The sequence below is a fragment of the Sus scrofa genome, chromosome 1 (genome assembly GCF_000003025.6).
Source record: "Sus scrofa isolate TJ Tabasco breed Duroc chromosome 1, Sscrofa11.1, whole genome shotgun sequence".
Lineage (NCBI taxonomy): Eukaryota > Metazoa > Chordata > Mammalia > Artiodactyla > Suidae > Sus > Sus scrofa.
The window spans coordinates 101708197-101729730 of NC_010443.5; the positions used below are offsets into that span (position 1 = coordinate 101708197).

A 21534-nucleotide genomic window follows, 5' to 3' on the forward strand; every position below is an offset into this window, starting at 1 on the left:
CCAGGAATGAATGTCAGAACTCTTCCGGTGCTGCTGTCGGTGTGAATGCTGATCACAGCCCTTTTAGTGACTGGGGCGAGGGAGGGTGAAGCCTGAGCAACAGTAGCCACACATTTCCTCCTAGGGGTTTGTGTTGTCCACCATGACTCCCATGTTCATTGTGCTTATGCTCCAGGATGCTCTATTATTAGTTTCTGCTGCTGGTTCTCCTCCAGCTGTGCATCCATCAGGGTCTGTTGCAAAATATCAGTCTGTCCTCACATGGCACAAAGACAGTGTGGCAGTCTATTAAAAATATTCCCTGAACCCTAGGCTTCTGAGAGTCTGGACCCTCAGCAGTCTCACTGCTGAGAAGACATTGTTCCAAAAGTTTCCAAGGTCTCTTTTATTTGCCTCTATCAGTCATATTTGGAGCTTGTCTCTCTGAACTAACTAGTCCCCCAGCCAGACCTTTGACAAAGACATTGTGTCTTTTGATAGTATTATCTGTTTCCTTAGCAGAGATAAGTCAAGGCTGGGTGTCTTTAATTTCAAGAAATTATCATTTCATTTGTCCTGGAAATACATTCATGGGTTATCTTTCATCCCCTGCCTTCAAGTCAAGGTTCCCAGGTCAATATATGATTATCTCACCTGTCACCTATAACCACAGTGTTTTGATTAACTCTGTGGTCACAATATCATCACATGAAACTGCCCCATGCTTGCCTCTGATTTCTCTTCCCACATTTCTGAATCTCCCTTTCATGAATCCATATTTCATAGGTTTTGTGTCTCTTTTACCATCTAATCTCCCTCAACCCCCAGCTTTGGGAAACAGTATAGAAACTCCTATCTGTGACCCATGGAGCAGACATGACCCTCTTCAGGTTTCTTACTTTTCTGGACTAAGTCACATCCACACAGCACCATCTGGAGTTGCCTGCAAGGCAGAGTTTATTTTCTCTAGGAATGTTCACTCCTACAGTCCTTTAATCATCAATGTGCCTATGAATTCCTCCTCCTCTTCCTCCTTGTTCTAACAGTCATCCAGAAGAGTTGCACAAAAAGTATCTCATGAACAAACGTCTTATGATCATGTTGTGGTCTTTGGGAGTCAATTGTATCAAAAGGGAATTGGAATGGGAGAAAAAAGACAGATGAACAGAATGGGGGGAGCAGACTACAGTAGGCTAGAAAAAAAAAGATATTGAAAGCAAATATGGATACTCTTATGGGTCAAGGACTATTTCAATCACTTTTACACCTAAGAACACTTTGTCCTTGTACCCACCATTTGAAGAAGGTACATGAATGAGAGTACTGTGGCGTGTTTATAACAAATGTGGACTTTGGAGGCTGATTGCTGGGTTCTAATCCTAGCTTCCCTATTAACTAATTATGAGATCTTGAGAAGTTATTTCACTCCTCTGTTTCTGACTTCTCATGTCCAAAGTGAAGCCAATAATAACTACTTTATACAACTGTCCTAATAATTAAAAATGTTAATATGCTAGTACATATAAACTATGTAGGACAGATCTCAATTTGTAATAAGCATCTTAATGAGAAGTATTATTGTTACAATTACTTAGGCATTAGTAGTTGTATTCTCATTTGCAGAGGCTAACCAGGACTATTGTATATATCCACCATGGACATTGTAACCTGATTGGATAATCCTATCCCTTTGTTTGGCAGAGAATCCTAAAGGTCATTGCCAGCCACCCCACTAGTAACTTGAGGAGAGCAAGGTATTCTACTCACACTCCCCTTGTGTACCAGTAATGCCAGTAGCTTCTCACACTCTGTGCAGTAGAAGATTCTGGCATATGTTTTAAGAGCATTTCAACCTTTTACATATTATTACCATAAACTGTTAAATCCCTTCTGTTACTAGAAGCAAATTGGGAGCTAATTAAACATAATCTTTTTGGAAAAAAATCCTGTTTGGGCTTTTCAGAGTGAGACAGGCTCTATTTTATACTTCCTTTCTGAGAATTCCCCACACCCTATTTAGAACCCTTTCAATCACTTATTAGCTCAAGAAAAATACCCATGAAAGATCCCCTGGGCAGGTGAACTTATAGTGAAATAAAGTACATTTTCTTATTGGAAGCCATATCCATTCTGGTACTCACTAGGCTGCAGACTTCAGAAGAATTGATGAAGGATTCAGCCCCTCTCTGATTTCTTGTGGCTGCTTGAATCATTAGAATATTGTTCAGTCATTACTTGATATCTGATTGTTCATATTTCAAGATGTCTAGTTCTTAATTGTAAGCTCATTGGCATTACAGACCATGCCATATGTATTCTCCTTTTGATCTGATAAGCACATGATTTACCCTTCAACCCCTATGTCATGAAAGGACCTCAGTTATTATGATTCTGAAGATCCATGTACTTGAGGTTGCTCCACCAGGATGACCACCTGCAACCTCTCTGTTCTTGACGCACATGAGCTCCCACTAAGTGAACCTCTTCTCACTGTCTTGAAGGTACTGGGAAAGACCCTTCTACCACAGGGCCTTTGAACATACTATTCTCTGCATCTCAATATTCTCCCTCTCTCCTCTCATCATCACTTTTTCTTCCACCTCGTTAATATCTCTTCATCCTTCAGATACTTTGACTAACCCCATGACCTCCATCAAACTTCCTCACCTCCACACCCACCTATCTACAGTTCTCTGACATTAACAAGTGAATTATCTTCATTTCACTGAAGGCATTTCTTAATATTTATAGTTAAATTTTTATAATGCAATTATTTCATTAATGTATGCTCCTAAGCTAGAAACTCCACTAGATGAGAAACTGTTGTTGCTCCTCATTACATCTTCAGCATTGAACACTATTTAGCATAAATAAGGGCTTCAGTGAATATTTTTCTGTTAATTAATGTTCAATACATATTTGCTTTGCAGTGATTAAAGCCTTGGTTGTTACTATGTTAGTAGTTTCAATAAAGTCTTCTAGAACCAAGATTAAAAATAGGGTTTCATGTAGTAGTATCAAGTAATTCCAGACTGAAAATGTGCTATGAATGGATGTATCTGGTGTGCAGACAGGTGTGTAAAGGACAAGAGTCAGACAAGAGGTCATTGCCTGGTAGGTCATTCTGGGCTAGCATTCTCACGAGCAGCAATGCCAGGACAAACTGGCATAAATCAGGATAACAAAGTAGAAACAGGTTTGTGGAGTAGCCACGTGTTGAACAGAGATGAAATCTATGTGGTAGGCAAGAGATTGGAATAGTGTTTAAGCGAACTCATTTTTTTTATTGCAGAAGATGTCCTAGGCACTATGTTAAGAACGGGACATCTGTAGACAAATTATTCTGTTCCTTCTCTAGAATCCTGAGGGATATTTATGGTGGAGAATAATTAATTATAATGTGTTATGGAAAATCCTATGATAGAGATGCTCTAGGTAGACACGATTTCATAATATGTGGCTATAATAGAAGGTTTCTTGGAGGAGATGGCACCTGAGCCAATCTTTGAAGAATGCGCAGGAGTTAGGACATCAGTCATAGGCATAGGAGGAAGGTAGTCTAAGACATGAGCAGCAAGTGGGAGCCTCAAAAAGCCTGAAAAGTACCCAGAGTACTTGAGGAACTAGAATCCTCCCATGATGACTAGAGAGCAGAGATGAAAATGAGGGTGGAGGATTTAATAAGCAGTAAGGCTGAGGTAAAGGTTATGGATTGATTTGGGTGGGGTTTGAAAAGTCAGTGGAAAATTATTAGACACACCTGTGATCCAAGCTGTGCTTAGGAAGTGGCTTTGCCATTAGTGTAAGAATTGGATGAAGAAGGACTGGGGTAATATCAGGAAGATAGTTTAGGAAATAGGAGATAGTGAAAGAACCTAGGAAAGTAGAATTTGAATTTTAGGAAAGCACAGAAACTTTAGGTGTTTTTGAAAGATAGATAGGGCAGGCAGTAAAATAGGAGGAGGTTTCTGACTTGGACAGTTTGATAAATTATGCTGCCAGTTGCCAAGAGAAGTTCTGTAAGAGAGGGAAAAATAAAACGCTGTTGTTGGGTGGTGGAAAATTTGTTTTAAAATATGTTGAGGGATAATAAAATTACTTTCCAGACCCATTTTCTTCCTTTCCTTAAGAAACAAATGTTTATGTTTTAGGGAGGTTTTTCCCAGCTTTTTTGCTGCTGGATGGTGGCCAAGTGATCAACTTCTGGCCAGTGGGATGTAAACACAGCATTGGGTACTTCTTCCAGCCAATGTCCTCTGTCTTCCACATTTCCTCATTCCCACTGTTGGGAATGTGATGTTGGCCAGAGTTCCAACAGCCATCTTAGACCATGAGATGGAAGCTGCATATTGAGGATGGTGGAACAAGGAGATAAAATGTCTTGAGGCCCTGATGATTATAGCATTTTCAGGCTTGGCTGCCAAATTATCATTCTATGATATTTGGAGCTTCTTTCTCCAGCCAATCCCATCATTCCTCAATGGCCTCATGAACAATGTGGCCATGCTAGTAGAAATGGAGGCTAAACATGGGTTTAACCACATGTACTTTTAGTCATCAGGACTGACCTGGCTATGGCCACTGCTGAGTGGCCAGTCTGTCAGCAGCAGAGATCAATAGTAAGTTCCCAATATGGCAACTTTCTCTGAGGTGATCATCCAGCTACCTGGTAACAGGTTGTTTACACTGGGCCATTCCCATCATGGAAGGGACAGTATTTTGTTCCTGCTGGAATAGACAATTACTCTAGATAGGGATTTGTCATAGACACACTGCTTCTATTAGAGGTAACATCCATGGATTTATAGAATAATTCACATACCTTCATAGTATTCCACATAGCTTTGCTTCTGATCAAGTGGCTTATTTCCCAGCAAAAGGATGGCAATGTACCTTGATCCTGGAATTCACTGGTCTTACCATGTTCCCTACCATCCTGAAGCAGCTGGTTTGCTAGAGTTCTGGAATGGCCTTTTGAAGACTCAGAATCAATAGGATCTAGAATATGCATCTCTTTATATCTATTGATCTCTCTGTGTGTCTCTCTCAATATATCTATCTATCTAATGAGACTGGGTTATTTTCCTCCTTTAGATTCCCTTAATTGCTTTTTCTAACCTCATTACTTGAGATATACAGTCTACTCTCTAACTTCTTGGTACACATTGCCATTTACACTATTCAAAGCCATTAAAAACACTTCTAGATGAAGAGTAGGTTTTACATTATACATCTTTTTCACTGTATTAATGGAAGCAGTAAAACATACTACGTTTATATTCCAAGATTTGAAATCTAAGAGATATAGATGTATCATGACCTGTGTAACATTATGGACATTACTTAAACCCTCCTGAACACTCAGTTTCTTAATTTGTAAAATGAGGATTAAAATATCTTTATCACAAGGCTGCTTAAAAGAGAAAATATATGTCTAAGGCTTCATGGAGTGCTTAGTGGACAGTAAGGATATAGTAAATAATGAGTACTGTTGTTCTAGAAGTCAAACTACTATCAAGTGAGGGTCTGAATCTTTTTGACATTAAAAAGTTCATAACCCACAAGGAAGGATCTCCATTGATTTCTGGAATTCTGCTCCAGGCCATGCCATCCATCCTGTGTATCCTTTGTTCAATACCTGCAGGGTGAAGCTAATGTGTTTAACTCATCTGTGCTAATGATTTAATTTGTTTTCCCTCCCAAGTAACCTTTGTATTGTAACAGGGAGACTTTCGGTGCCTTAACGAAAATGAGTGACTAATGCAAAAATTGCCGGCACCTGGAAGGGCCAGAGAACAAGATGCCTTTGGGCAGGGGGCTCATTTCCAGGGGACTTCTATATCATTCCAGCAGGAGCTGGAGGTCACTCAGCCTGCCCCTGGGTAAGGCAGGCTTTTCTCTGCCAAGAATAAATCTGGGTGAAATCAATACAAGCTCCTGTTGTTTTTGAGTTTTAGTTCCTGCCTTTGGGGTTTAGACAAACATTTGGCACTCTGTAAATATTTGTTAAATGCAGATTGAAGAGGAAGTGGGGGCAAAGTGGGGAATTGAGAGGCTCATCTCAAGAGGCCGAGAAATGTCTAAGATCACTTGGAGCAGAGAGGTGATTCAAAATGATTTCCTTTTATGTATTGTCTTGCACTTTTATTATTATCTTGTTCTTTACTAGCTGACTTTTTGTTTTTCTTCATCTATGAGAAAGAGCACAGTAACTCCAATTAACCTTACTAGTCCAGAGTTAAAAACTAGGGCAGTTTATCAGTTTGCATTGCTAATTAACCTGGTGCCTGCCATTCAGCTGGTAGAATACATGGCCAGAGTTGAAATTATAATCTTGTGAAACTAATTCTAGGTACGTAAATTGAAACAGCCTGCAGATATCCAAGAGGGAGATTTCAGAAGGCTTCTTAAGAAGATATTCCATTTTAGAGTCCAACAACTCCAGAAATTAAGAATTTATCACCCCACCCTCAGAGGTATGTTTTATGTACAAAGTCTGGCAACCCAACGTTCCATGCTGTTTGTACTTATGTTATTCTCAAGCTTATCTTGGATGCTTAAAAGTTGGAATAAGTGTTTGTTTTTAAGGTTTCTCAAGTTAACAAAGACTGGGAAAGGTTAAATATCATTTCATAGAGTAATTCAATGATTTTAGTTACTACTTGTGTTACTTTTTTATTCATTATATATGCAACATCTTAAAAATATAGCAACTATTAAAGTTTTGTAAGTATATTATCTAATTCAGGATTTTTTCTTTTTATTAAAAAAATACCTTCAGAGAGTCTGAACATTTGACTTAACCAGGAAAATGCACAACATACATAATTCTACAAATAGTCTTTATGAAGTCATGAATTCTCTGAATCTTACTCATAAACTTCTTAGAAGATCACAGGTCCCATGGTAAGAAATTCTGATGGAATACAACCCTATTATTTTATGGAAAAAGGAACTGAGATATGGAGAAGTTATAGTTCCAAGACCAAGGATACAAATTACTTGGAAATCCTAGACCAGGATCCAGGCCTCATGGACTTGTCTTATCTTATCCTAAGTTCCTGATAAATTCTAAGGAATCATATGTAACATCTTATTAAGCTAAAGGCAATAATTTTCTATCCCAGATAGAATTCTGTAAGAAAAGGTAACCTCACAACTTCCTAATCAGAGGCAAGAGATACTACCCCTGTCTTTGAAGAGTTCTGGGTTACAGCAGGCAGATAGTTACATATGAGCAGAGAAGGAGGGTGTGGGTCAGATGGCAGGAAACCATGAATCATACAAACAGTGGTGTCCTTGGGCAGACAAAGAAAAGCAGGAACCTCCTGCTTTTTTTTTTTTTTTTTAACAGGATACCCCACATTTTGAGGTGATAAATGTCCAAAGGTGGAAAATGACATGAATCTCCAGGGTCCAAATGTAACTTTTTGCTCCTTATGCCCTCGTTATAATAAAACTATAATAAATTAGCTATGCAGATAAGAAGTATCCATCATGTGCTGATGCCATGACACTTATGATAGAAGCTAAATTAGGACAAATATCCCTCCTCCCTTCAGGAAGGTGGAGCTGGGATGAAAATTAAGGAATACCACCCCCAAAAACCCCACCTTCCTGGTGAATATCTGACTTGTAATTTGATGCCCCTTATAATTAGCATGCCAGAGAAGGGCAGAGAGGTTTCCTCACTTTTAAAAAAAGCGTCACTTTTTTTTTCTCAATTTCCATCTCATTTCTGAATTTCTTCTATGATAAGACAAGAACCCAACCTTCAGGAACACCTGGACTTCTTCAACGCAAAGCATTCATTTAAACTCAATGCCATCATCATTGTGTCAAGTGGGGGTTGAGCTAGCCTTCCCATGAATCCTGTTGGCCGTAGTTACTAAGGGGACATGTTGTGAGGGGAATAAAGAGAGATATTCAACTCTGGGCTCTGGGGCAGGTGGGCTTTGAGGAAAATGAAGTCTAGTGTGTGATGTGCTTATTATTCACCAGACAGGAGTGGATTCAGATTGTGTGGTGCCTGAGGGTTACATGATAGTTAGTTTTGAAGAAAAAGAATACAAAATTATAAACACAAAATTAAGTACAAAAGTGAACATTTATTTAGAATGAAAAGAGTAATTACAACAAACTATAAATATATAAAAGCACCAAATATCATAAAAGATAATTTAGAAAAATAATATAATACTTTATTTTTTATTTTTTAATTACTCAGCTCCCAGGCACACCTTTATAATTCTTTTATAACCTTTTTTGGGGGGATGGGGTACATACTTTTCAATCACCTCTTAATTTGAAAAGATTTTATAATATCATTTTCTATAAATAGAATAGCAATATAATTCAATCTTGAGTATTTTTTCCTCTAAAATTTGTTTCTTATTGATAGATTTTTTTTTTTTCAGTTTCACAACTTAGTTTAAATGTTACCATTCCTAGGAAGCCTTCCTGGCCAAATATCAGCCCCCACTAGCTCCTGCAAATGTGCAAATACATACATATAAAAAATTTTCTCACAGTGTAGAGATAATAGTTTTCGTACTTCTGCATGACTTTATTCATATTTCAGGGCTAGTGATCTTGCTTTTATTTGGTGATTTCTCTCTGTTTGACTATGATTTAGAGATTCTCCAAAAGTCTCTAAGAACTGAAAATATCTTTGGGTATTTGTGGAGAGGTGAATTAGCAGGTCTCTGTGTGTCTAAACCAGTTATAGTGTGGATTATTATCTGAAAGTTGATTTGTAGGAACAGAAAATTTGAGTGGAAACTTCCCAAGAGTCCATTCATCAACTCACACAATCACTTACCCAGTTCACCCAGCCTTGATGGAGCCCAGTTTCCTCCAGCATTGTCCAAGCCCTGGAGCTGGTGTAGTGAGCACAGAGGCTGACACCTATTTTCCTGGAGCATAGAACACAGCAAGAAGTGATGCTATAGCAATGTATGTGCTAACAGCTGTGCTGATGTTACATGGCTTGTTCTTTAGGAGAAGAAAGGCTTTGTACTTTATTTCTTTTTGTATGTCCTACATTGACTTTAATCAACTGTCATTAATTAGAAGGGTAGAAACTTTTTTGCACATGGAGGTGTTCAATAAATAGCAAATGATGTTACAGAACTCAAGTTCATGTGTCAGATACACAGTGAGGCCAAACAAATGGAAGTGTCAGAGATTAGAGCAGAGATAGGTTTATTGTTGGCCTTGCAAAGAGACAGGTGGTTCATGTCCCTCAAAATCTCAAATTCCCTGAAGGGTTTCAGCAAAGCCTTTTAAAAATCCAGGTGGGGAATGGGGGTCACATGTTGCATGATCAGTTTATGCACAGTTCTCTGGTTGATGGTGTGGTAACTGGGTGGTATCACAGGGGTTAATTTTATCAGCCCTGAGGCTCCAGGAAGTGTGGGGTGTTACTGGTCATCAAGTAGTTAATATCTTCCATTTGGTGGAGGGTTTTAGCATCTGTAAAAATACTCAGGAAACAATCAGGGACTGTTAGCTAGGTACTTTAGAGAGGAGCTAAAGCACAGGATATGGGGAGGGGTCTGTCCCAGGAAGGCCCCCTAGAATCCTGCTGGATTACAATGACATAAGGAAGGGGGGGGGAGTGTGAGAGTAGGGCAGAGAGAGAGAGAGAGAGAGAGAGAGGAAGAGAGAGGGTGATCTCTTGGTACCAAACTAAAGCTTCTAGTCTTAACTAGAAATAAATCACATTCTTATTCATATGCTCTTTTCAAGAAGATGTGTAACTACAAACTCTTGGAATGAAAATCAGTATAAGAATAAAAGTAAGAACAAAATAAACGGGAATCCCTGGCACAAATCCTAAGTGTGATCAGACCGTTAGAGGTGAGGGTTCCCTGTGAATGTAACCCCTCCCCATGTCTTCTCCTCATCAACTCGTTTCTTAAGTGTCTTCCAAAAACCACATTCTCTTGGAGTTTGCATGCCTTGGAGGCTTTGTAGATTAGACAGAGGGAAGCAGAATACATTTAACAAGGCCATAATTATCTCTCTTTCCTTTTTTTTTCTTTCATCTCTGTGGGGCTCTAGAAAGGTCAAGGTCCTTATCTAATGCAGTGCAGGATAAGGGAGTATTGGAGGGGTAAAGACATACTAGCTCTGTGAAAATACTTCCTTGGTTTTGGTTTGCAGCATTGAGCAATGGAGGATGGAAAGGAAGATTAAAAGAAGCTTGCAGTGTTGATTGAGATAATTGCACAAAAAAAAATCCTTGAGTTTCTCCCAACAAGCACAGCAGGAACCATGAGGACTGATTTAGAAGGATTGGAACAATGAGGAAGCCTGTGCTTTGCTCTTCCCTTTATGAACTGAATCGCCAGGCTTTCTGCACAGGAAGTTCACCCCTCAGGCATGCGCAGACACTGTGGAGAAACCAGAATTCTCTTTACCCTGAGTGTTTCTTTACCTGTCCTCTAAGAACCTGGGGAGGGGGAAAATTGTTGAAGATTGGAAGTTTGTTTGTTTGTTTGTTTCACAAGTCTTTATTATCCCGTTGTCTCAATCAGCCCAATACCCCAAAAAAATAGATTTAGAGGAAGCCTACATAAAGAAAAGAACTAACCTGCAAGGGCTGTTGAATTTTTAATCCCCTAACACTTTTCTCCCCTTTCCCTATGTACCATCTATTTTCAAAGCCCTGGCGGAGAGGGATTGTCTAAACTCCATTTGTTGGCAGCCATTCAAAAAGTTTCAACTTGTAGCTCAACTAGGAGAAAACCACTAGTGAGAGCTTAGAAATGTTTTCTAGAATTCAGGAAGATACCATCAACTAAAGGTTTAGCATTAAAGTGAGAAATACTGTGATTTTAATGTACACAGCTCTTGGGCCACAAATCCTGAGTTCTTTACTCCTGTAATTTTGTTCTAACTCCCATAGCAGGGCATCCCTAAAAATCTAGACCCAGGATGTATACTTGTACTCTTCCAGGTACCAGTTTTTACTAGTTTCCCTGACTTGGAGAGTCTTCACCTGTGCCCTCAAGGTGAAAAGATTTTCTGCCCTTTCTGCAATGGCTTAAAGCTTTGCTTCTGTGGGGAGAAGGGTCCAGGAGGATCTCTGTATTGGATCCCAGGGATGCACCTCCTGCCTCTAGGACTGCTCTACCACGGAGCCTTCTATTTCTCATCTACAGTCCATTTTCCTCCCGAAGACCCTAGGGTGCATGGAGAAGGAGGCTGAGAGTGAATACAAACTTTCCTTGGGCCTGCAGCTACCAGCTACCAGTATTTTATATTCTCATGCTATCCCACATTTAGCCTTCAGCAATTTGTTTAAACTTTTAGCTGATTTGTCCTTACTAGGGTGTATGATGCCCAGCAGCATCTATTCCCAGTCAGCAGGTATTTGCATTCTTAGAGTGTCCTGTCTTCCCTTATATTTTGGGTTATTTGGTTGCTATGCAGTCAAGACAGTTGCCAACTTGCATATTGTCATGTGTGTGTGCTGTATTGGTGGTGGTAGATGAATGTTGCTCTCTTTAGCTTTCTATATCCTAAGTGGAAGACAGTCAACTGACGCATTTATTAAACTCGGTTTCAAGGGTGATGTTTTAAAGGGAAGCTTTCAAATTGCATTTTATCCAGAGGAGTGATTAGGATGTGCCTTGGCCTGGAAGCCATGGTAAAGGAACTGGAAACATCTAAACTTAAAACAAAGTCTAAAGCGAGAACTCTTCAGATATTGTGGGGGCAGAAATTTGGGAGCAAGAAAACACTTGGTGTTATTCCAGGGGCCAGAAGTAATGTGTGGGGATTATAGGGAAGCATACAAAACAAGAGGAAATAGAGAGCTATGAAAGCTGGATATAATGATTTTTGAAGTCATCATCTCCCCCTGTGACCATGAAAATAGTATATTTGAGCTTGTGTGAAAGTTTATCAAATTATTTTTAAAGGTGGTTTTAGCATCCCGTTAAGAGTTTAGAATAGATGAACTCCGACATACACTTAAAATTATAAGGAATCAATTCCTTTTCAGCCTCTTTTTAAAGGTCATTCTCCTTTCCACAGTCATTCCACAGTTGGAATCCACATACTTTAAATTCCTTGCTTAAGTGGTTAAATAAAGTTGTGGCTTCTTAAGACAAAGTATGTACACTATGGTTTTGAGCATTTAACTATAAAATAGGGCTCTTCTTTACTTTCTCCAAAAGGATATTACAAATTATAGTTAGTGTTAGCAGAGTTTTCTACTTGGCCTGAAATTTTTATCAAAAAGCTTGGAAATAAACATTAAAATTGAGGACAAGGTAATGATGATTTTCCCCAGCAAAATAGAGATTTATGCAAGAATAACTTGAGTGACTTCTTAGGGCCCAAATTAAGAGATCCCAAAGGGTCAACATCATTTGGTTTTGAGAAGAGAAAAGGGAAGCAACTACATTAGTTGAAATGAGTCATGTGTGAATGAATACATAATGTGAAATACAGGGGGAACATATATGGTTATTTTAAAAAGAAGGGAAACAGACTTTATTCTGCCTGTCACAGGAAATCAGTGGTTCGCTTTAAACCAATAAGAACCTGGAAGATTCAGTTGGGTAAAAGGAGACTATTGGGTGACAGGCATCCTAGGGGCCAAGCTCCAGGTGGTAACAGAACAGGGGTGAGGGCTATGTCTTTGGTTTTCTAAGTGGCAGTGTTGGGTACAGGCTCAGAATTTCCTTGCAAAGAATGTATCTGATTTGCTGATATCTGTGGATCTTCTGTTTAAAAACAGTAGTGCCAGAAAGTAAGATAGTTTCTGTGACAGTACATCTAGTTTTTGCCTCACATGTACTCTGTATTGAATAATAAAATGATGAAGTACCCTTTTGTTAAAATGCCATGAAGAGGACACTTGGATCCAAGTCAGTGTATCGCCAAGGCCTTGGCTGCACTGTTGGAACATCAACAAAATTAGCTCTGGCCTCTCTCATTTCTCATTTCTGCACTCTTTCCTCTTCTGCATTGTCCTTGCTTGCTTCTCTCCACCAGAATCTTCTCTCCTTGTGAAAGAGCCAACACACATCTTCATGCAGCTGTTGGCATTCCTTGTTTACCATTTAGGAGTGACGTTGGATTTACAAAGACCAATTTGGGGGATATATTAGAGTTGAGAAGGACCTAAGTTGCAGGTCTTTAGAGGAAATGGTTGTAGCTCTTCTAAATATAAGACCGCTTCTGCTTAAAACAGCAGAATTTATCTCCCAGTCCATCCCACTCCCTCCCCCTCTCTCTTGGCAAGTCTGTTCTCCATGTCCATGAGTTTGTTTTTTTTTCTGTAGATATGTTCATTTGTGCCAGATATTTGATTCCAGATATGTAATATTATATGGTATTTGTCTTTCTCTTTATGACTTACTTCACTTAGTATGAGATTCTAATTCCATCCATGTTGCTGCAAATGACATTATTTTGTTCTTTTTTATGGCTGAGAGGTATTCCATTGTGTATATGTACCATATCTTCTTAATATATTCATATTTCCTTGGACATTTACTTTTTTTCCATGTCTTGGCTGTTATGAGTAGTGCTGCAGTGAACTTAGTGGTTCATGTACCTTTTTCAATGAATGCTTTGGATATATGCCTAGGAGTGGGATTGCTGGATCATATAGTAGTTCTATATTTAGTTTTCTGATATACCTCCATATTGTTTTCCATAGCAGTTGTACCAATTTACATTCCCACCAACAATGTAGGAAGGTTCCCTTTTTTCACAGCCTCTCCACCATTTGTTATTTGAAGTCTTATTAATGATAGCCATTCTGACCAGTGTGAAGTGGTACCTCAATGTAGTTTTGATTTACATTTCTCTATTAGTGATGTTGAGCATTTTTTAGTGTGACTATTGGTCATTCATGTCTTCTTTGGAAAAATGTCTATTTATATCTTGTGCCCATTTTTCAGTTGGGTTGCTTATTATTTGCTGTTGAGTCATATGAATTTGATTATTTTGGAGATAAGCCCTTGTCGGTTGCGTAATGTGAAACTATTTTCTCCCATTTGGTAGGTTGTCTTTTTGCGTTTCTTTACAGTTTCTGTTGCTGTGCAAAATCTTGTAAATTTGATTAGGTCTTAATGGTTTATTTTTGTTTTTATTTCTATTGCTTTGGGAGACTGACCTAGGAAAACATTTATATGGCTGATGTCAGAAAATGTCTTGCCTATGTTCTCTCTAGGAGTTTCAAGGTGTCTTGTTTTATGTTTAAGTCTTTAAGCCAATTTGAGATTGTTTTTGTGTATGGTGTGAGGATGTGCTCTAGCTCCATTGATTTACATGCAGCTGTTCAGTTTTGCCAATACCACTTGCTAAAGAGACTGTCTTTTTCCCATTTTATATTCTTGCCTGCTTTATTGAAGATTAATTGACCATAGGTATCTGGGTTTATTTCTGGGTTCTCTATTCTGTTCCATTGCTCTGTAAGTCTGTTTTGGTACCAATACCACACTGTATGGATTACTTTGGCTTTGTAATATTGCCTGAAGTCTGGGAGAGTTATGTCTCCTGCTTGGTTTTTGTTCCTGAGGATGGCATTGGCAATTCTGTGTCTTTTATGGTTCCATATAAATTTGGGGGTTGTTTGTTGTAGTTCTGTGAAAAATGTCATGGGTAATTTGATATGGATTGCATTGAATCTGTAGATTGCTTTGGGTATCATGGCCATTTTAACAATATTAACTTTTCCAACCCAGGAGCATGGAGTATCTTTCCATTTCTTTGAATCCTCTTTAATTTCCTTGATTAATGTTTCATAGTTCTCGGCATATAGGTCTTTCACTTCCTTTGTCAGGTTTATTCCTAGGTATTTAATTTTGGGGGTGTGATTTTAAAAGTAATTGTATTTTTTTATTTATTTTCTAATATTTCATTGTCAGTATACAGAAATGCAACCCTTTTCCAAGTGTTAATCTTGTATGGTGCTACTTTGCTGAATTCATTGATCAGTTTGAGTAGTTTTTGTGTGCAGTCCTTAGGGTTTTCTATATTTAGTATCATTTAATCTCCATACAGTGACAATTTTACCTCTTATCTTCCAGTTTAGATACATTTTATTTCATTTTTTCCTTTGTCTGGTTGCTGTGGCTAGCTCTTCCAGTACTATGTTGAATAAAAGCAGTGCAAGTGGGCATCCTTGTTTTAGTTCCAGATTTTAATGGGAATGCTTTCAGCTTCTTTCCACTGAGTATTATATTGGATGTGGGTGGGTGTGTCATAAATGGCTTTTATTATGTTGGGGTACATTCTCTCTATACCAACTTTGGTAAGAATTTTTATCATGAATGGATGTTGGACTTTGTCAAATGCTTTATCTTCATCTATTGAGATGATCCTGTGGTTTTTGACTTTTCTTTTGTCAGTGTGGTGTATGATGCTGATTGATTTGTGTATATTTAACCATATTTGTGAACTTGGGATGAATCCCGCTTAGCCATTGTGAATGATCTTTTTTTATATGTTGCTGGATTCGGTTGGCTAAAATTTTATTGACAATTTTTGTATCTATATTCATCAAAGATTTTGGCCAATAATTTTCTTTTTGGAGAGTATCTTTATCTGGTTTTGGTATTAGGGTAATGGTGACCTCATAGAATGCCTTTGGGAGTGTTCCTTCTTCTTCAACCTTTTGGAAAATTTTAAGAAGGATAGATATAAGTTCTTCCTTGTATGTTTGTAGAATTCACCTGTGAAACCATCTGGTCCTGGACTTTTGTTTGTAGGGAGTGTTTTTATTACATATTCAATTTCATTTCTAGTGATTTGTCTCATCTATTTCTTCTTGATTCAGTTTGGTGGACTGTATGTATCTAGAAAGTTGTTCACTTCTAGGTTTTCAAATTTGTTGGCATATCATTGTTCATGGTCTTTTATGATTTTTTTTTTTTTTTGTATTTCTGCAGTATCTTTTGAGATTTCTCCTTTTTCATTTCTTATTTTGTTTGTTTGAGTTCTTTCTTGACTCTTCTTGGTGAGTCTGGCCAGAGGATTTTTAACTTTGTTTACCCTTTCAAAGAACTAGCTCTTGGCTTTATTTTTTTTTTTCTATTGTTTTTTGGATCTCTATTTTATTGATTTCCTCTCTGATTTTTATGATTTCCTTCCTTCTGCTGACTTTAGGTTTTGTTTGTTCTTCTTTTCCTAATTCTTTTAAGTGGTAGGTTAAATTGTCAATCAGTATGTGGCATACTGATTATCTCTGTTTCATTGTGTATTTTTTCAAGGGTTTTCTCTTGCTCTTTCAATTATGAGTCATTCCTCTGCCTTTCCATTTTATTTAATTTTATCTATGAATTTAGTTGAAAATATCTATTATGGTCTTGAAAGGGTTTTCTTATGGGAAAGCATCTCTATGTTATGCATGTGTTCAGTATCTTTGGTATGAGGGCTGGATTTTGTGTGGATGCCAGTCTTATCTTTCCTCAATGTGTACTGGCCACTATTACCCTAATAGGGGTTGTGCCTGGTGTGAAAGTACTAAAGCCTACGTGGAGTATCAGGTGGGACTTCCTCTCTGCTCAGTGACTGGTAAAGCTCTCCTAGGGTGGGAGTCTGATCCCAAGTTGCTGGAGTGGAACCCTGAGGGTTGGCCTTGAGTAGGCTCTGTTCCCTTTAAGTATGTGTTTTTCCTTATTCCTGCACTGGAGGTTTTGCCCCAAAGAAGGGGAATGCTGAAGTCAGTGAGGCTCAAGATCTTACAGAGTTAAAATGCACTGCCTGTGTAGATATATGTGACTCAGCTCACATGTAGCCCAAAGGATTGTGTGTTTTTCCCTGTTATGGTCGTCTCAGATCTAGTGCGAGTGTGTTGTGGAGTGGGTGGGGCCAGAGTATTCACTTGGCTGGAACTGTGGGTAGGGGTATTGTGGCTATAGAAATCAAAGAAACTTCACTACTATCCAAAGCCTGGACTGCTTCTGGGAAATTGTTCAAGTAAGTGCCAATACTGGCTGCTGCAGACCTATCTGAACTACATTCCAGGCCCTTGGCTCTCTGTGTTGCTAGATCAAGAATTTTCCCCAAGATTCAATTGCCCTCAATCCTGTGCCAAGCTATGGCATGGAATGAGTGGGGCCAGGATGTTCAACCAGCTCTGATTGGGGAATACAATGACATGGAAACCACTACATAGCCATCTATGTGCCTTGTCTGTTGGCACCTGCACATGCCTCATGAGTGAAATTTAGGCTTATACAGCCTTTCTTTCTGTCTCAGAAGTTCTATGATCAGCCAAGGAGGCTTATCTCCTACTTGGAGAGCCCCACAACAGGGATACCCAGTCTATAGCTTGACCTGCTCACTCCCAAGGGTGAGAGTGAACCCATGAGGTCTTTATTTTCCGCTGAGATGCCTTCCTTTGGAACAGATCCAGATTCAATGCTTTTTATTTTCCCCATCCTACCCAGTTACATGGAAATACTTCTTGCAGCCTTGGTTTTATAGGAATTCCTGTGCCAGTTTCCAGTTAATTTTTCATAAGAATTATAATACATACAGATGTATTTTTGATGTGTTTCTGGGGGGAGATGAGCTCCATGTTCTCTTAATCTACCAATTTGAAGTGTCTTCTGGTTTGCTAATTTTAGATTCTCTGGTTAGAGTTTTGATAGAGAAAGAATTTGGGACTGCTAACCAAAATTTATTTGGTGCCTTATAAGTAACATCAGAAATTATATTTCTTATTTGCACACCTTTATAAAAAATCAGTGTTAATATATGCCTATATTTTGATAATGAATAATATTTAAATTATTTAAATCTAATCTAGCTTTGTATTTTAATTATGTTTATTTCATTATTAATTCATTTAACAAATCATTTGTTAATTACCTAATGTGTGTCAGGTACTGCATTAAATTCTGGGACATAGAAAAAGAGTAAAACTCAGTGTGTATTCTCATTTGGGTTCCATAGTGCTAAGCATTGTGGGAATATAGAAATGACTTAAAGTATGTTTCCTGCTCTCTCTCTATTGTTACATCAAGAAGAGTATGCATAGGCTACACAAAGAAAGAGAATATATTCACAAAGAAATATAAGGGAGCATTAACTAAGCAATTATATAACATCTAAGGAGTCCAGGAGATTAAGAAGGAGACTGAGCTGGATGTATAGGATGACAATAGACAGGATGAGAGAGAGGGTAAAGGTTTTTCAAGTACAGTCAATGGGGCTGTGGATGTGATAGTATATTGGATGCTGTGAATACACAGAGTTGCAGGAAAGTAAGCTAGTATTGAGTGCTTGTTATGTGATCATCGCAAATCTAAAAGGTACAGAACATACATGAGTGGTATGATAAAGTCATTTTTATCAAGAGGTTGCAACTTATTGGGATATCAAGAACAATCTACATGATATAATTAGAAAGCAATTATATAATTGCAAGGGATTACCTCCTAAATAGTGTGGTTAATTCTAATGTGTTGCATGAGTAACAGAGAGGGAGGCCAAAAAACCTGGAGAAATCATGGATGCCTTCATATATATAGTATAGGACCTTATGAACATGGAGCTAGTTGAATTGCAGTGTTTTTACAAGGATCTGATCAACTCAGAATACCAGATATTTAAAATACCATATTTTATGAGTTTATCATTTTATAATTCTTATATCTGTATAAAATTTTCCTATATTATATGTGGTATTCTTTTGAATATTTGCTAAAGTTAAGTTTTTGAAAGAATTAGCCAGTTATTATAGAACTTTACAATGGCGGGGATTGACCCAACATATGTTATTATTTTTAAAGATCAAGACTGATCTTTAAATCTACTTGGAGATGCTTGGAGAGTACAGGAGAGTATAGAAAGAAGATATATCATGGGAAAATTGAAAAAAAAAAAAAAAGATGCCAGGAAATGTAAATACATTTAGCCCCAGGGACTGAGCATTAGAGCAAAAAGGTCAACAAGCACAGAAAAAGAGAGGTGTCCTTTTCCTTAGCATTTGCTAACACCCACAGTGTCACATCTTTCATCTGATTTCCATCTCTTTAGTGACCACGACCACCCTGTTGCCTTATAAGTGTCTACTTCAATCACATGACAGGCAATTTAGACTTTTCGTAATTATCTAAGGATTAGCAGTGGGGTAGGCTTTGTTAGTTCCCAACTGAATGGTCAATTTTAGACCCATAATTGGAAAGATTTCCAGTAATTTGTGGCAGTTGTATTTAGTAGGAGGAATAGAGGTGATTTTTTTGTTACTTTATTCCTTTGTTAGTTCTTTATAATTCACATTTGGCAGAGGTATGAGATAATCTCTGGCAATATGCATCTTGGACAAGATTTTCTTTTGTGACACAACTGCACAGGAGGTTGAAAGCATCCTATCCTGCTACTTATTAATCTCCCCTGAGAATTTTCAGTCACTAGTACTTTTCATACGATAACAGAACCTTTTTTGTGTTAGTGATGAATCAGTGAAAGTAAGTTTTGCACCAGGATCAACTAATCCGTATTTTTTAGTCTGTGATTGAGTTAATATATAGTTAATGATTAAGGCATTACTACATCATCAATAATGTATATTAAATGATAAATTGTCAGTACTGTGGTGTGCAAAAGTACAGATTTTGCTTTCCTTCTTTAAGACAGAACAAAATACCCTGACTCCCACATACAAAACCAAATGGGGTGAAACCCTCCAATACTATTGGATGGTACTAAGAAGGCATTGATACTAAAACATATGTGGGTATGTATCTATTTGCATAGATAGATATATTATGTGAATGGCCATCCAGAGTCTATGTTAAGTCAACAAAAAATTAATCTAGTTTCATATATTTAAAGATAAATTTAGATGTTTCTAATATTAGTCTCTTTGGGAGACACAGGAAAACAAAAGAGGTGATAAATATTTGTCTCTTTTTTAAAAAATGTGCTTGTGCACCAAATGGAAATAGAATAATAATAAAATAAAAATTTATATTTAAATTTTATAGCAGTTTTAGAAGTAAACCATTGAATTTTGAACAGAAAAAAAACAAAGGCACCATTCATTAATTTTCTATAGGACTCTGGCTTTGTAAATCAAAGGCACTGAAATGTGAGGCCTAAATTTTTGTCTTGTTTCTGATGTTATATGTTAATCTAGCTTTTGTTTGTTTATCTATAAAATGTAGGTGTTGGACTAGAGGGTAAATCTCACGTCAAGTTACTAGAATCCTTCAGAGCTGCATTGCTAGATTTTAATAAGTATGTGTATTTCACTTTAATACAAATGATGGAAATACAAGTTTTGTCATAGCACACAATGCAGAATAATTTACTATGAGTGAAAAGACATGGTCAAATGTGAACACAGTTCAAGATAGAATTTGGGTTTATTGCAACATCTGAATGCTTTGCCTCTTCAAATTTAAAATTGAATACTTAGGGTAGTAAACAATTTGATGTATAAATAACTAACCAATGGTAAATAATGAACAGTAAATAACACAATAACCATCAAAGATTTATTACATTTCATTACTTTCTAATTTTTATTTTTAAAATTCCTTTTCACTTCAAGCATATTTTTACAAATTCTAGATTTCTACCAACATAAAATGCTTGACAACTGCCCTCATAGAGGATTTTAAAGTCTCTTTAGGCCTGTTAAAGTTGATGATATTACACATATCTAATACAGAGCAAAAATCTCACTTCTATTCAGGATGTCTTTCATCAGTGAAGGCAAAATAAAGAATTTCTTAGACAATTAAACTCTAAGAGATTTTAATGGAAGCAGTCTGCACTGAAAGAACTGTTTAAAAAGGAAGTCCTGGAGTTCCATCATGGCTCAGTGGTTAACGAATCCAACTAGGAACCATGAGGTTTCAGGTTTGATCCCTGGCCTTTCTCAGTGGGTTAAGGATCCGGCATTGCCATGAGCTGTGGTGTAGGTTGCAGACCCAGCTCGGATCCCACGTTGCTGTGGCTGTGGTGTATGCTGGCAGCTGTAGCTCCAATTATACCCCTAGCCTGGGAACCTCCATATACCACAGGAGCAGCTCTAGAAAAGGCAAAAAGACAAAAAAGAGAAAAAAAATAATAAAATAAAATAAAAAGGAAGTCCTTCAGAGAGAAAGAGTATAATGACAGATAGAAATTTGAATCTACACAAGAAGTAAAGAGCACAGAAAGTGGTATATATATTTTAAATATTTTAAAAAGTTTAATATGTAAAGTAAAAACCATATAACAATGTATTGTGTGATTTATAACAGATGTCCAAGTAAAGTATGTGTAGTCAATAGCACTAAATGTAAAAGTATATTTTTCTAATGTTTTAATATATCTGAAGTGGTGTAGTATTAACTGAAAGAAGGTAGACTTTGATAGGGTAGAGATGAATTTTGGAAACTCTAGAATTAGCACTAAAAAATTATGATTCCAATGATGCAGTCATAAAAAAACTAAATGAAATAAGAAAAGAAGAGGAAAAGAAGGAGCAGATAAGACAAAGAGAAAACAACTAGCAAACTCAAAAATTTACATCCAAATAAAAGTAATTGCATTAACTGTAAAAAGCCAAAACCCTAAATAAAATAC

At 37.4% G+C, this 21534-nt stretch overlaps 1 protein-coding gene across 2 annotated transcripts in view; it reads left to right on the forward strand.

Annotated features, from left to right (window-relative positions):
- Window positions 1-21534, forward strand: part of DCC (DCC netrin 1 receptor) — a 1568393-nt gene that overhangs the window by 189568 nt on the left and 1357291 nt on the right. The window contains exon 3 of one of the 2 annotated variants that reach the window (XM_021073445.1): window positions 6332-6455. The exons of the other annotated variant lie outside the window; for it this stretch is intronic. The gene's annotated coding sequence lies outside the window, so the exon portion shown is untranslated. The remainder of the gene's footprint in view (window positions 1-6331; window positions 6456-21534) is intronic. 2 annotated transcript variants of the gene reach the window in all.